We start from the raw sequence: 15397 nt of genomic DNA on the forward strand, positions 1-15397 counted from the left end.
GAATGGGGCTGGAGCAGCCGGATGGGGAAACACTGGTCTCATCCTCTCCAGCCTGGGCACCTGGGTGTGAATCACTCCCCACTTTATCCCCAGTGCCTAACACAGCACCTTGCACCCAGTGGGTGCTTATTAAATATTTACTGAAAGGATAAAGGAATGACTGAATTGATGTCTTAAGCATTCAGCTTCCCTGTAGGGCCCCTGGCCTGGCCTTTCTAAACTAGTGCGTTCAAACTTTAATGTGTGCATGAACCATCTGGGGATCTTGTTAAGCTGGAGAATTGGATTGACCAGATCTAGGGTGGGGCCTGAAAGTTTGCATTTCTAGCACATTTCCAGGGATGCTGATGCTGCTGGTTCTCAGATCACATTTTGAGTAACAAGTCTCTAAGGGGAGGTGTCTCTCAGATGGAAGGAACACCCCACTTAAAATTGAAAAAGAGAATGATGAAGATTGGAAAAGACTGAGAGATAGTGAAAGAGGAGCCGAAGGAAGAAAGGAAGGCCACCACCACTGGTTTAATGGCCCCCAGAGCCTCTGAGAAGCCTGCATCCCAACAGTTTCCAGAAGCCCAGAGGCACCTGCAGCATCTCTTGCACAGCCTCTGTCTCCTGGAGGCCCCACCCCTGACTTGGGGGAATGGGGCTCTGGAGACAGTTGCCACCTCCGTGTCCCTGACTCTCTCCCTACTTCTGAGAACCCATGAGTCACAGAAAAGAAAGCTGGGCAGAGAACAGGCTTGGAGTTTTTGTTCGATTCCACAAACCTTACCCAGACTGCCTCTCAGCACCAGGCACACGAGTGAACAAGAGCCAGGAGGCCCAGCTAGTGGCGAGGAAGACAATTTGCATGAGCAAGAGAAGCTGATTTGAATTTGGCCTTGGAGGAAGATGGGGGAGAGCTGTGATGAGCAACTGGGAGCCCCAGGATGGAGAGGGTGGAGAGGGCACTCCAGGCCAAAAGGGCTGGAAGCAGGTCGGTTCAGGGCAGGTTCCTTGAACCATAGGGGGACCAGCAGCAGCAGGGAGAGGGTGAGTGATGGAGGAAGGAGAAGTTGTAGGGCCTCTTCTGGGTCTGCACCAAGGGGGTCTTTAAATGCCAATTTGAGGAATCAGTACTTTGATGTGAATGCAGGTTTATTCTGTGTGCATTAGGGAGCCATGGAAGGGAGTTCCATGAGATGTGTGTATTGGAAGACGTGCTTCCATGAAAGGCTTTGCCTTCTATTGGTTTCCCTGGCCTACCGAGGGACCCATCTCTGTGTGTCGTCTTGTTTGTCTGCACTCACTGGAGGCTCAGTAAGGCTTTGAAGGTGAGAGGGTGGTGCCTGGGTTTGGGAAGAGCTGAGGGTGGTCCACTGTGGGGATGAGCTAATTTTGTGATGTGGGAAGTTTTCCAAACTTCTGCCTTAACTCCAGGTTCTTTTAAGCAGGAGCCCCCGATGAGGACAAACTGTTTTAGGAAAGGGAGAAGGAGGGAAAGATAAGGTCAGTTTTTCATGGCAGCTGAGCAGGTAACAGCATGGCTGGTCCAGCTGGTGAATGCTTGGACCCACCCACTCGCCCAGGAGTGTGCTATAGTCTCTTGTCTCATCAAATACTCCAAGCGCCCTCAGAGTGTTTCAAGGCCTGGAGTGGGTGCCCCTGGGCATGTCACCAGTGCCATATGCTTGGGGGCCTTCCTGCTTAGGAACCTCCAGCACTGGCCAGGCCAGGTGTCAGCCTTCCTAAGAACCACCTTGTAGGTTTCACATGTGTGTATTTCTCCCACAGGCAGAGATAGCTACAGGCCCTTTTTTGCTGGCAGCTTGGGAAGGGGCAGCATTTTTGTGATTGTGGGAGGGAGCCCCACCCCTGCACATCTAGAGTTTTCCTTAACAGGGATCCAGATTTTTCCTCCCTGTATGTCCCTCTCCTCTGTCACTCTCTAATTTGTGCTCTTTCCTCCCACAGGCTGGAAATTACACCAACAGAGAGGGCAGATTTTGTTGCCCCGGGAGAGCGTGGGATATTATTTTCATCTGATTTATTTTGGATCCCCATGCTGATGTGCTAACGAGCAGAAGCAGCCAGCATCACGTGGAAGGTGGGTAGATAGATGGGCAGGCAGGGACTTTGTCCCAAACAGGCCACTCAGGGCTAAGAGGGCTGGAAAGGGGGCAGGAAACCTGTCCCAGGGCCTTCTATTGGTTTCTCAGCTCCAGGACAATGTCGTGTGGCCCTGCCTCTCCCTAGGTCCCATGGCCTCTGACCTTTACATTCCCCACTGCCCTCGAGCTCTTTCAGCTGAGTCCCGCCAGCTCTTCTAGAGCAGCTGTGCCTAGCACATCACAGGCCCAATCTCCTCCACCTTGTAGGGTGATGAGAGAGGTCTGTGTCCTTGGTGTCGATTACGTCGTTGAAGCGCGGCACCCAGTAGGTGCTCAATACACGATCGATGAACATGTGAAGGAACTTCTGGTGTAGGCGAGGAGGTTTTAGGCCATGACCTGGTTTCATTTATTTTTCTGTGTTAGGACACTGATGGCTAAATTTAGGTTCCCCTGCAAGTAAGTCTCCATCTTTAGGTTTCCTTTCCCAGAACATTTTCTTACCCCCACCCCCCCCTTGTTTCTCCTTTCTTACTCTTTCATGGGTGTTTTGATGTTCTGTTATATCTGTGTCTGAGATGGTAGATCATCTCAGATCTTTTGGGCAGGAATGGGGGTGGGGGAAGAGCATCTCTGAAGATACTGTCATATTTCACTTCAGCCACTGTGTGATTTCTTTTTGGTTGCTACGGCAGGTCCCCAGACGAAGGGGCTGCTGATCAGATGCAGTCACAACAGGTCCAGCTGGTCACGGGGCAGGGGTGGGGGATGCCTAGAGAGTGTGCAGAAATCCAATTTGAAATTTGGTGAGGAAGCATGATCGGAAGAGGGGAATTGAGGGAGGACAAGAGAAGAAGAGAGAATTAGAAAAAGGGTCAAGCAAAGAGGAGAGATCAGAGGTGAGGCAAAGGCGGAGGGACATAGGATCTGGGCCTCAGTTTGTCATCTGTAAAATGGGGCTAATAGGGCTGTTGCCAGGAATCAGAGGGTTAACACAGGTGAAGTGCTTAGCGGGTAGTAAGCATTATATAATTGCTTGATGATAATGATAATAATAAATGGGGCAATATTGCCTACATCACAAGGGTTGTTGTGAGACTCAGGGCTTGTAAAACACTGTAAACTGCAAAGTGCCAATGCTTTAGCTACTATTATTATGATTCTACTCTTGCAATTCTTTCCACCGCTGATGAGGGGGAGCCACCAGAAGGACCCCTGGGTTCTGTTCTGCTTTGGGGACAGTTTCCTTCCTCTCCTTCTCACCCCCCAGTGAGCAGAATCCAAGCTCCACACCCTCCCTGCTGCCTCATCTGCCCTGGGGCGAGAAGGTAGAGGCTGGCAGGAGGGATGCAGGAGGGGGGCCAGCGGGAAGCCAAGCTGAAAATGAAAGTGGGGAGGGGGCTGCAGAGCCGCCTGGAATCATGTTTGCGTGACTAGCCGCACCAGCTCTGGCTCCCTGCTTTTCCACGTAGGGCTCTTCCTCCTTTGTCTCCCAGCCTATAATACTCTCGTCTCCTCTCTTCTCCTGCCTCTCCTAGCCACTTCTCACTTCCCTTGCCCCTCAGTACTCCCTACAGCCCCCTCTGCCCCCTCCCTCTTCCCTGACTCCTGCTCTGAGGCTCCATTCATTGTCCCTCCCGATCCCATCCTGCAACCCCCGTCCCCCCGCCCCCCCAGCTCTCCTGTTAACCTTATCTCTGTGTCATTCCCTTTTCTCTCTTTCTGCCTCCAAGTCTCCCATCTTACCTGCCTGCTTCTATCTTCCTCTTCCATATCCTGGCTCCCTTTCTCCGTATTGACCCCTCTGCCCCCACCCGCAGTCTTCACCCCATGCCGCCCCTCCTTTCTCTCCCTGTCAGCTTCACTGCTTGGATTTAGGTCTCACTGCGTGGCCCTCATTCACTTGCTAAAATGATAGTAATAACAAGACTAAAATGTACTGAGCACTTACTACGGACAAGGCAATTTGTGTATGAATTTATGTATTGTGCAATCCTCTCAATAGCCCTGTGAGGTATTATCATCATCCCCATTTTACAGATGAGGACAGTCAGGCGCAGAGAAGTTAAATAACTTGCTGAAGGTCTCACAGGTGATAAGTGTTGGAACTTGAATGCAAACCTGACTGATAAGTGTTGGAACTTGAATGCAAACCTGACTGGGCGGGGGGGGGCTGTGCTCTTAACCACAGGAATCAATACTGGCCCTGGGAGACTGTTCTCACTTTCTCTCCCAGTGAGCTTCAGAGAGCCCTCTTTCTTTAAAGATTTATTTATTTATTTTACAGAAAAAGAGAGGGGGGTGGGAAGGGCAGCGGGAGAGGAAGAGAATCTCGAGCAGACTCCCTGCGGAGCACGGAGCCCACAGTGGGGCTCCATGCCAGGACCCTGAGATCATAACCTGAGCCAAAATCAAGAGTCTGACGCTTACCCGGCTGAGCCACCCAGGTGCCCCAGGAGAGCGCTCTTTCTTTAAACAGCATCTTGGCACCCCCGGATTCCTCCAAAGGTCATTTGCCCCTTCTCCTTTCTCTGCACAGACCAGATCTAAGCTAGCCTCAAGAGTGTACTGTATGCACAGCACCACCAACAGCCCACGTCACCTCAAGGCCTCCTCACCATGAGGACTGCAAGGCAGCTCCTACTTTCATCCGCATTTCACCTGCGAGGAAACTGAGGCCCCGGGGAAGTAAGTAACTTGCCCACAGTCACACGGTTCGTAAGTGGCAGAGCGGGATCGGAGCCCAGGCGTTCGGCTCCAGAGAACCTGCCCTCCTCGGCTGGGACCCTGCTTCCCCAGCTCTTGGGAAGGCAGACTTTGGCCTCCCACCCGATGCCACCAGCGCGTGTGTTCTGCGAGGCTCTCGTGCCCATCCCACCCCTGGGCTGCCGCCCGTTTCCGCTGGACACCACGCCGGGCGCTGCGCACCCTGTAATCGCTGCCTGCAGCGCTGACAGCCCTCGAGATCTGGTCAGGCCGCGGGCCCTAATCGGTGCCTGAGGGGATTTATCGGCTGCTGCCCCCAGGGAGCAGGGACAAGTGTTTTCCTCTCCAGCCCTGCTGTGCCGCCTCCCGGCCTGACAGCTCCCTCGTTCCGGCCCATCGCGGCCGCTGATTTACCTCGGTGGCTGGGGGATTTAGCTGCTGTCCTGGCTCCTACTATAAATCCCCCGGCAAATAACCGAGCTCTGCATCAAAGCGGCCGACAGGGGAGCGAGTGGGAGCAGATGGCCGCTTTGGCTGTGGGGTATGGAGGGCAGGGACCGGCGGGGAAGACTCCAAGGCTCTCTTGTCCACGCGTGGCCGCAAGGCCAGGCGACACCTGGCTCAGGCCCGTGGGGGCTCCCCCTTAACTGTCAGAGGATGTAACTGCCCGTCCTGCCATCTCCCCACCCTCAGCACCAGCCCGTTCTGGTTGATGTTGAGTCTGATCCCCGCTGCCCCATCTGAAGTCTGTTTGCCTGACATCGTGCGAGCGGGAGAGAACTGACTATCATCCCTGGCATTGACTAGTCTTCAAAGAGTTGATCATTGCATGGTGTTCTGGGACCCCCGTTTGGTGCATATTGGACATAGGTTCTGCCCTCCCGAGAGAGCAGCTCAAACGGAAACAGGCAGTGGTAAGAACTTCCCAGTGGGAAGGGGGGAAAGACACCAGGTTGTAGGCGACCTGAGTGGTGGCTGAGGGAGACCTCCACAAAATAAGCTTGAGTCGGGTTGGGTCAACCCCAAAGGGTAGAGGTACTTCCTAAAAGTGAAGGAGGGAGGGTTGTGGTAGCCATGGTCAGGACCCCCAAACCTTCCACACCGTGGCCTGGACTCAGGAGCACAATATGGCTGCTCAGGGGTCCACACTGGCCTGGGATGGGTGGGATTAGGTAGGGTCAACCCTCTATCAATGCCCCCCTTTTCTCCTGGCTTCCTTCTGACCCCTCTTTCTCTGATTCCTCCAATATCTTGTCTCTGCTGCCCCTGCCCGGTCCCCTCTGCTCTTTCCCATTTGCCTTATCTTTCGCACGGCGCCATCTCTGTACCCAGAAAGTACTTCTTTCACTTGACTGACCAGCCAGCGGTGGTGGGGTTGGGCTGAAGGTTTGGGGCTCTGGTTCCACTCCCTGGAACCCCTCTCAGCCTGGAGCCTGTCCCTGGTGTCCGTGCCATTTTGTTCTTCTCCTCATCCATCTTCGCTGTCCCCCTCCCTGCCCCCCTGCCACGGCTGCCTCCGCCTGGGAGATTACAGACACTGAATCAGCAGCCAGCCCCAGCGTTCTGCTGACAGGGGACTTTCTGCCTCTGAGGGCTCCTTGGTGGGATCAGGGCCCCTCCTGGAGCCTGGGGACTTGGGGTGAGAGGAGGAAGGGCTGGGGAGAACAGTGGGTGGAGAGGGAGAGGTGAAGGGCAGAAGGTAAAGGAAAGAGGGAGAAGAGAGATGAAGGGAGAGGTGGAAAGAGGAGCAATCTGGAAGGAGAAAATATAGGAAAGATGAAAACCAGTGAGGAAAGTGGAAAGAGAAGCAGGGGGTGGGGATGTGGTCGAGAGGGTGAAAGGGGGAGGGGTGGAGGGTGTGGCAGTGTGGCGGTTTGGTGGGGGTGAGCCCGGTCCGCAAGCCCAGACCCAGCTCTGCTCTCTGGACCCCCCCCCACCCCGAGCGCCCACCCAGGCCGGTCCCTTGGAGGCCCAAATTCACTGGGACTAGGCTGCAGGGTGCAGGCTGGAAGCTACCGGCCCTGAGTCTGGGGCTCTGCCTTGCGCCTCCCTCTCTCCCTCTCACGTGGTGGTTTGTACTTCATCTTGTTTGTGGGGCGGCTGGGCCTGCTCTTGGGGTTTAATGATCTGTGCCATTATTTATAGCTTTGCGCGCCGAGAAACACACTGAATTTATCGCTTGCTTCTATAAATAACCCTGGCAAACGGGTGCCCAGGGAGGAGGGCGGGAAGGGGAGGGAGAAGGGAAGAAAGGAGAGGTGGGGGCTAGGGCAGGGGAGGTCTCTGTGGACTGTGTCCCCAAAATGGGGTGACGTGTGTGCTCAAGGACAGCAGAGACTGGCAGGACTGTTGAAGTGTGGGTGTGTGTCTAAGGGCAAGTTAATATGAACAGGGCAGTGTGTGCCCCGGTGAGGAGGAGAGTGATTGCTTGTATGTTTCTGAGGGTGTTTGCGTTTGTGTTTGTGTTTGTCTCTGGTGCCGCGCTGGGGGCAGCGAGGTTGAAAAAGCACAAGGCAGCCCCAAGGAATGGCCGCTCTATAAATGGATGTCGGGTGGGCTGAGTGGCAGCAGCGGCTAGACTCAGGCCCCTCTCTTTATGGTTGAGGTGACAAGAAAGAACTACAATGAGGCTGTTTTTCTCGGAGAGGCGGCCGGAGGAGGAACGGAGGCCTGGAAGCAGGCTGTGTGCAGGTCCGAGTCAGGCTGGGCCAGTACTGTCCGCCAGGGTCCCTGCTCCAAGATGCAGAGGTTGCCGGCCTCTTGGGCCTGGTTGGGTGGAGAGCTGGAGGCGGGGGCGTGGTGTGCTTTTGGCCGCAGTCCTCCCGCAGGGACCGGCTGGCGAGGCCCGATCCGGGGTGCGCCCCCCCCACGCCCGCCTTCCGGGGGGCAGAGCCAGGTGCCAGAGCTGTGGTCGGCTGAGTCCGCCCTGCCTGCCCATGGCCTTCGCTCTGACCGTGGGCTCACCACCGCCCCTCCGGGACAACCCAGGACCGCCCTGGGGGCATGAGGGCCCTGGCTGTGCCCAGCCCGAGGGCAGCGGTCCTGCCCCCACCGTCCCCCAGCCCGCAGTCTCCTTCTACTCCGCACTGCCGCACCGACTCGGCTGCCGCCGCCATTAGCTCCGGGAAGCGCTCGGCATCTCTAATGAGGACATTTGCATATATAACGAAGAACCTTCACAGGTGTTGGAGAAGCTGCCCCTCCTCTCTTTTCCCTTTCTTCTCTCCCGCCAGCTGCCACCCTGACCTGTGGTTCTAAGGGGGGTGTGTGGGGGGGGGAGCTCCTGCCCCTCAGCTGCCAGACAAACGGCGGGGTCCCAGGCACAAGCAAGTCGCGGGGTTCCCCTCTTCGGTCAGAAACAGCCCAGGTGAGAGCCCCTTGTGTCAGTGTGCTTGGTACCAACTGCATGGGTACACGTGCGAGCCTCTGCACACACACAGAAAGAAGGTCAAGGTCAACCTGCCCATCTCTGCCCAAGTGTACCGCAGCTTGTGGCAATTTACCCAGGTCAATGCAAGTATGCAGAACACGTCCCAGGCGGCGCCCCCACGAGATGCGCCAGGCACAGGGCTGCCAGCACGCCCTCGTTCGCATTCACACCCTGGCACCAAAGCAGCCAATTAGGGGAACACGCACCTGCACCAGCACTTCTCCCATCCAAACATGGCCCCCTCCCTCCTCCTCCGTCCCTCCTATCCTTTCTCTCCTCGAACCCTAACCTTCCCGCAGTGTTGCTCCGGGAGTCACCAGCCCTTATTCAGGCCAGACCGCGACTCCCTGCCCCCACTGGCTCATTCAGACCTATCAAGCACACAAGAGGCCATTTTCCTTTAAACAAAATGAGTCAGAGGGTCCCTTGCACCCTAGGGAAGTGGCATTGAGGGGCGAGAGGGAGTGGCAAGGTGAGGGCTACTGGTGGGCTGCTGGTTAGGAACTAGGGACGTCTAGGGAGGAGCAGAGACTGGGGGCTAAAGTCCCCACAAGGTCGTTCTCAGGTTATCCCCTACAGCCCGGCACTCTCCGCGGCCGACCAGCCAATCCCCAGCCCCGCCGCCTCCCCCCGCCCTCCCGTTGGTCCTGCCCAGCCACGTGACCCCCCCCTCCCCGGCAGCTGCCCGGATGATGGATGCAGCTGCTCAGCTGTACCTGTTGGGGGACAGGGACCGCACAGCTCCTAATTACCTCCTTCTCCAGCCGGGGTTGGGGGCTGGGCTGTACTACGGCTCCCCCCTTGATCCACTGGGGCCAAGGCTGACATCCTGAGCTAGAGCCTGGCCTGGAGGCGGGCCTCCCCGGAACTGCCCTGGGGTAACGGGGTGCTGGGGCCCTAGCCTGGGGTTTGGAGTCGGGGGAGTCCTTCTGGAAGGCTGATGGAGGGAAGGAAAGCACACTGTCAGTGACCCAGGAAGCTGAGATAGGACTTGGAATAAATGACCTTTCTCCGAGTCCTTCCCACTGAGGGTGAGATTCGGGTTAAATGTGGAGAACTTCCTGACAGTCTGGGAGAAGATACACTTGAGCAAAAGACAGAAAGGCGAAAGTAGAGGTTTGGAGGACTTCCTAGAAGGCAGGCAAATTAGACCATCCTTTTCCTGCTGGTGGGAGGCTCTCAGCAAATAACTGCAGAGAAGTAGGCTGGAGTTAACAGTAGCAGGGCTTGAGGGAGAATGTGCAATGCTTTCTTGCAGGGGTGGGGTAGGGTGGGGTGGGTGACCCTGAACTGGATGTTCAAAGAGGTGGTGGCAGATCAGCGTGGGAGGCTGTATATGTCTGGGCTTGCTTGGGGAAGAATGGAGAAGACCTGGGGATTTGTGAAGATGGCAGAGCTCCTCCAGCTTTCTCCATAGGGACACCAAGGACTTAAGGGGCAGGTATCTGTCTTCAACAATTTGCCACGGCAGTGGGTGACCGGTGGGTTTGAGTGCCCAGGCTGGAGATGGGCAAACAGATGGTTACAAATGGGTGGGACCCCTACAAGATTTGTTCTGACTCCAAGATCCTAGGAACCCCCAAATTAGGATTCTCCATGGGTTTTAAGAAGGGAAACCAGTGGGGTGCCTGGCTGGCTCAGTTGGTAGAGCATGCAACCTTTGATCACAGGGCCACGAGTTCGAGCCCCATCTTAGGTGTAGAGATTACTTAAAAATAAATAAATAGGGGCGCCTGGGTGGCTCAGTCGGTTAGGCATCTGACTCTTGGTTTCAGCTCAGGTCATGATCTCTGGGTGGTGAGATGGAGCCCTGCGTGGGGCTCCACGCTCAGTGCAGAGTCTGCTTGAGATTGTCTCCTTCTCCCCCGCCCCCCCACCCCCCCGCCGCTCACACACACGCTCTCTCTCAAATAAATAATATCTTTAAAATAAATAAATAAACTTTAAAAAAAGGAGAAAGCAATGCCTTAAAAAATAAAGAATAAATAAAAAGAAATGAATAAAAAGAAGGGAAACCGGGGAAGGTGAGCAGAGAGCTGGTGATAACACCAGTGGGTATGATGGCGTGGTTGTGATCATTGATAATCACTATTCTGTGCGTCACAGTAAGGACAGCCCCACCAGGATTCATTAGTCACAATCCCCCCATTTTTGAGGGCCTTTTGGCTGAGCCCCTTGGCACCCCAGGTCCCACAGGAGAACAAAATAGAACAGCTATCCCCGTAAGGCTGGTCTCTTCCTTACGTTGGTCAGTGCCTGTAGTGAGGAGGTTAGTGAGCAGGAAGGCAACAGGCACACCGGCTCCTAATGCCCCCCAGGGATCCCTCTTCCGGATGGTTCCCCCATCTCTTCTTCTGTCTCTCCAGGGCGTTTTCCCCTCCTCTCTGAGTTTACATGGGTCTCAGTTGGTTGAACTGCCCTCATCAGCAGTGTCCCCACACCTGCCCCCCACCTGACTCTCACTGTCCTTCTGAGCTCGTGGGCTGCTGGATGGTCAACCCTGGGTGTCCTTCACTATTGGCAGGAGATTTGGGAGAAATGTCGGGTGGGGAGATGCTCACTCTGTTCCTGGGTGTGTGTCTCTGCTTCTAGGAGGGTTTTTTTCATGTGCACGCTGGGGTACAACGCTCTTGCCCATTCAGGGTGGTTACGAGAGGGAGACAGAAGGGACGGGAGCTGGTGATCCATCATCTCCCCATCTCCCCCTTCAAGCAGACCGGGGTGGCTTTGTGAAACCAGACTTTCCTGATCTTAGCATCACACTTACGTGTATATGCGGGCATGTGTGTGCGTGCATGCACACACACACACCACGCACAATACACACACCCTAGAGCCAGCACACTGATCCTGGTGTCTCAGGCTTTCTTTCAGGCAGTCTGCCCTGGAAGCTGCTTCTAGGGTAAATTTCCGAATAAACCCGTTTGCATGGGTCCCCCTCTTACCCCAGATGAAAACTTTTCATGACTCCCTGGTGCCTGTGGGGTGAGGCTCAGACTCTCTAGCCTAGTATTTGAGGCCTTCTCTGATCTGGTCCTAACCTGACCTCAGCCTGGCCTCCCATAATCCTCCACCAGGAGTATTTTCCTAAAGAAATCCAGGTCATATACACTTACATTTCTCCTCCTGCCCGGCTCCCCAGGGGCCGTGCCCTCTTCCCATTCACATCTCTACTGGGTCAGGCTCACCTCCTCCAGGAGGCCTTTTTAACTGCCTCAGCTTATAGCAACTTCTTCCTTATTAGGTTGGTTTCTGACGTTCAAAGAAGTCTTTCTGTAGGTTGGGATGAGAGGGCCCTCCGTCCTCACTTCTGAGCCTCTCCAGGCAGGGCCTGTATGTACTGATCTTTAGTTCCCATGTGCCAACACGGTGCCTGGCATCTGTGTATATAAATAGCTGAGAACCTGGCTCCAGGGAACAGCATCCCTCTGAACTGGGTCGAGTCCCTGCTCTGGCTCTTCCTGGCTGTTCGACCCCAAACCAGCAGCTTACCTTCTCTGGTCACCAGTTTTCCACTTGTCCTTTGAGGGGTTCAGACCTCCATAGTCTAAGATGCTGTAGCTTTGTGGTGGTGAGGGTGGCGACAAACATCCTCAAAAACCGATGGCCCCTTTCAGCACAGATGTAGAAAGCCGGGGTGGGGAGGGGTAACTAGCTCAATGGCAGTGGGACTAGGGTCCCGAGAGTTCTCACTCCCCGGGAGAAAGCAGATTGGTGTCAGGTCTAGACAGATGAGTGTGATCTTAGACCACTTCCTTTACCTCTTGCACCCTTAGTTTATCTATATGGAAAATAGAACTAACGTAGCAGGCTGCTTTGAGTCATTAGAGAACATTAAGTAGGTGGGAGCTTAATTCATGCACAGTAGAGATAGGGATGCAGTTATTTGGGGAGTTGTGTCTGGGTCCCCTTCCCTTCTCATTTCTCCTTGTGTGGGCTCTGCTCTGTTTCTTTTCTCCTTGATTATTGCCTGGGAGAACCCCTACTCACCTCTCCTTCAATCAGCCTGAGGGACTTGGCATCAGGCCTTAGTGGTGTCCCTGGTCCACAGCCTGCTGGCAGGGTCTGGGCTGCAAAACACCTCGGTGCACTTCCCATTAGCTCCTCTGGTGGAGTCTCCTGCGTATTTGCTGCTCTGCAGGAATCACGAGATTTCCCCTCACCCCAGATTCCCATAGTCCCAATTCCCCTGCCTCCAGGACAGCCTGCCCACATCTGACCCTGAACGCTGGGATCTCTCCCAGCCTGAGACATGTCCCCCTTGCCTCATCACCCTTCCCTGGGAATACTGAGGCTGGAATTGTCCACAGGGACCAGAAAAATTCCTTAGAAATATGAGGAAGGGGGAGGGGTCTTCAGTGAGGGGAGACCCCTGTCCTATATTTTGGCCTCTGTCTCTCCTTTGCTTCTCATGTCACCTTGGGGGAAGGTTGGATGAAGGCCCCAGCATGCACCCCCCAAACCCCTATGCCCCAGCCTCTGAAGGACCTTAAAGGCAGGAAACCTTTTTTGTAGGGAGCTGAAGGGTACCTGGATATGTTCAGGGGACCCTGGGTCTGGCTTCCCACGCCCTTGCCACTCTGTGAATCCAGGGACCTTGGGTGCCTCCAGACCTGGGAGCAACTGCTCTGTTTATGGTGTGTGGGGTTTATTCCTACTGATGCCTCTCGGCCCAGGACTCTTGAGGGAAGGGGGGTGGATGGGCCGTAGGAAAACTGAGGGAGAGGAACCAAGCCTAGCTTTGGAAGGAGGTGGGTTGGTGCCTTTTTCCTTCCTTGGAACAGTTGGGAGGATCTAGTAAGATCTAGCACTTTCTCCTAGGAGAGAAGGACCCTAGAAAACAAGCAGGGGGATCAGAGGGAAAATTGAGGAGAGAAGGGTCAGCAGTTTGTGGGGGGGCTAAAGTTGCTAGAAGTGCAAGGTAGAGAGCCAATAACAGAAAATGTCAATTCAGGGGGCTCTTGGCTGGCTTACTCAGAAGAGCACGGGACTCTTGATTTTGGGGTTATGAGTTTGAGCACTATGTTAGCTGTAGGGATTACTAAAAAATAAATAAATAAACTTTTAAAAAAAGAAAAAGGAAAATGCCAGTCAGGACTCAGCAAGATTGGTTTGGTTGTGAATGCCAGTGTCCAAGTATCTGGGTCATTTTTTTTTTTTTAAGATTTTATTTATTTATTTGAGAGAGAGAGAGAATGAGAGAGAGCACATGAGAGGGGGGAGGGTCAGAGGGAGAAGCAGACTCCCTGCCGAGCAGGGAGCCCGATGCGGGACTCGATCCAGGGATTCCAGGATCATGACCTGAGCCGAAGGCAGTCGCTTAACCAACTGAGCCACCCAGGCGCCCCTATCTGGGTCATTTTGAATAAGTGTGTGAAGGCCCTTGAGACTGGGGCTGAGTCACAAAGTTTCATTTTTCTGCCCTGGATAGGCCTCTGCTGTGGGAGGCCCAGAAGGGGAGGAGGGTTGGGCAGAGTCACACAGCCCTTGCCTCTGACCAGGGGCTGTCCTGATCTGGCTCTCTCTTGATCTGATTAAACACACACACGCACACGCGCACGCACACACACAGTCACACACACACACACATATATATGTATGTATGTATGGTCTACACTCTCCACAATCTCACATGCTCCCTCCAAGCCCTTTTCCCCCTAAATAGTTATGTGTGAACTTTGACCCTGGGAATCCGCTTGGGGGGAGCATTTTGGGAAAACATGATAGAGCCTCGTAAAGAACTCTGACAGCTTGCAAACAGCCTGCGCTAAATTGCCCCTTCAAGTCAAAATTAAAGCAAATGTCTGTTTTATGGCCATGTTTTCTTGGGCTGCAGCTACGGCGGGAGCGCGGGCTCTCAGAGCTGGGAAGCCTGCAGAACGTGGAGGCACTCAGGGTGGTTTGTGCCTGGGCTGCGGACCAGCCACTCTCCATGGAGCCTTCTGGTTCACTCCCTGCATGCCTCCCTCCTCCACCCCTTTTCTGTGCAGTGAGGGTATGAAGACCATCCTGTCCACAGAAAGTCTTTCTTCACGCCCTTCCTCCTCTCCCAGTGTGCTTTGCAGAGTTCTTGCTCTTTCTGGGGCACCAGTTTCCTAGAGCGCCAGTGGCGGAAGCCCTGAGATCATCCTGGCCAAGGGCTTGAACTGGGGTCTGGCCATCCCCAGTCTCTGTGGTGGGCCTCAGGGCCGCTGCCCAGGCTCCAGACCACCCCCTGCCCTCGTACTCTTTTCTCCGGACCTGGTCCACCTTTGTGTACTGGGATTCTGAGTTAGGTTGCTTTGAAAAGAAGTTCCAAAGCGATGATAATGATGGTGGTGGTGATGGAAACCTTAACGGTCTACTCTAATCCCTTCATTGTACAAAGGAAGAACCTGAGGCCCAGAGGGGAGGTGTTGGAAAGATCCTTGAATTAGGTCAAAGGAAATCTGGGCTCGGATTCTGACCCAAATCAGTTCCCCTCTCTGGGCCTGAGTTTCCTCACCCGGACAAACAAGTACATAATGATGACAATGCCTGTGGTTATTGACCCCTAGGATGTGCAGGTCTTAAGTGCTACACGTTTTCCATGGGTCACCCCATTTAATATTCAGTCACTTTATGAGGGATGATTATTCCCATGAGAACACTAAGGCAAGGGAGGTTAAATAAGTTGACTGAAGGCCTTTGGTGACAAAGGCACAATTGGAACCCTGGCAGCCCCTCTCCAGGGCCTGGGCACTCAGTCACTACTGGTGTGAGGACTGGATCCAGATCAGTCAGCTGGGGAGTGGGAGTCCAGCCCCACCGAGCCCTGGGCCAGTGCCCATCCCACTGGACCAGGCTGCCTGCTCAGCCAGGGTGATGCGGGTCTCAGGCCTTCTGAAGGCTGCTGGGGTCCCCTGTCCTCAGGGCTGTGAGGGGCTTTAGGCCAGAGTGGGGCTTCTTGAAAAAGGCTTTGAAAGACCGGGAAGAGCTTTTAGGTTTGTTATGAGGGACTCCAGGAAGTACAAGGGTTCTTGACCGGGGCAGCAACTGTACAATATTATGGAAGAGGCCCTCCCTGGTCCTCCCCCAGTGGCGTACCCAGTTAAGAGATCCTGCGGTAGGCAGCTGCACGGGCTCAGCCCGCAAAGCCACGCGGTGGCACCCCTTTCCCCACACACCATGTCCCTTCCACCCTGGTTATTCC

The 15397-nt window shown here is 54.6% G+C and overlaps 1 long non-coding RNA gene across 4 annotated transcripts in view; it reads left to right on the top strand.

Annotated features, from left to right (window-relative positions):
- The first annotated feature begins 965 nt into the window (after positions 1 to 965).
- Positions 966 to 15397, top strand: part of LOC135364422 (uncharacterized) — a 43383-nt gene continuing 28951 nt past the window's right edge. The window contains exons 1-4 of one of the 4 annotated variants that reach the window (XR_010411507.1): positions 977 to 1313; positions 1954 to 2086; positions 4630 to 4778; positions 5490 to 5710. This is a non-coding gene — a long non-coding RNA (uncharacterized LOC135364422). Of the gene's footprint in view, positions 1314 to 1953; positions 2087 to 4629; positions 4779 to 5489; positions 6578 to 15397 lie in introns of those variants that run through there. The other 3 variants (XR_010411505.1, XR_010411504.1, XR_010411506.1) reach the window with 3 other exon arrangements.

This window comes from Mirounga angustirostris, unplaced genomic scaffold (genome assembly GCF_029215605.1).
Source record: "Mirounga angustirostris isolate CCGP_5_RB_7025 unplaced genomic scaffold, mMirAng1.0.hap1 SCAF_5, whole genome shotgun sequence".
Lineage (NCBI taxonomy): Eukaryota > Metazoa > Chordata > Mammalia > Carnivora > Phocidae > Mirounga > Mirounga angustirostris.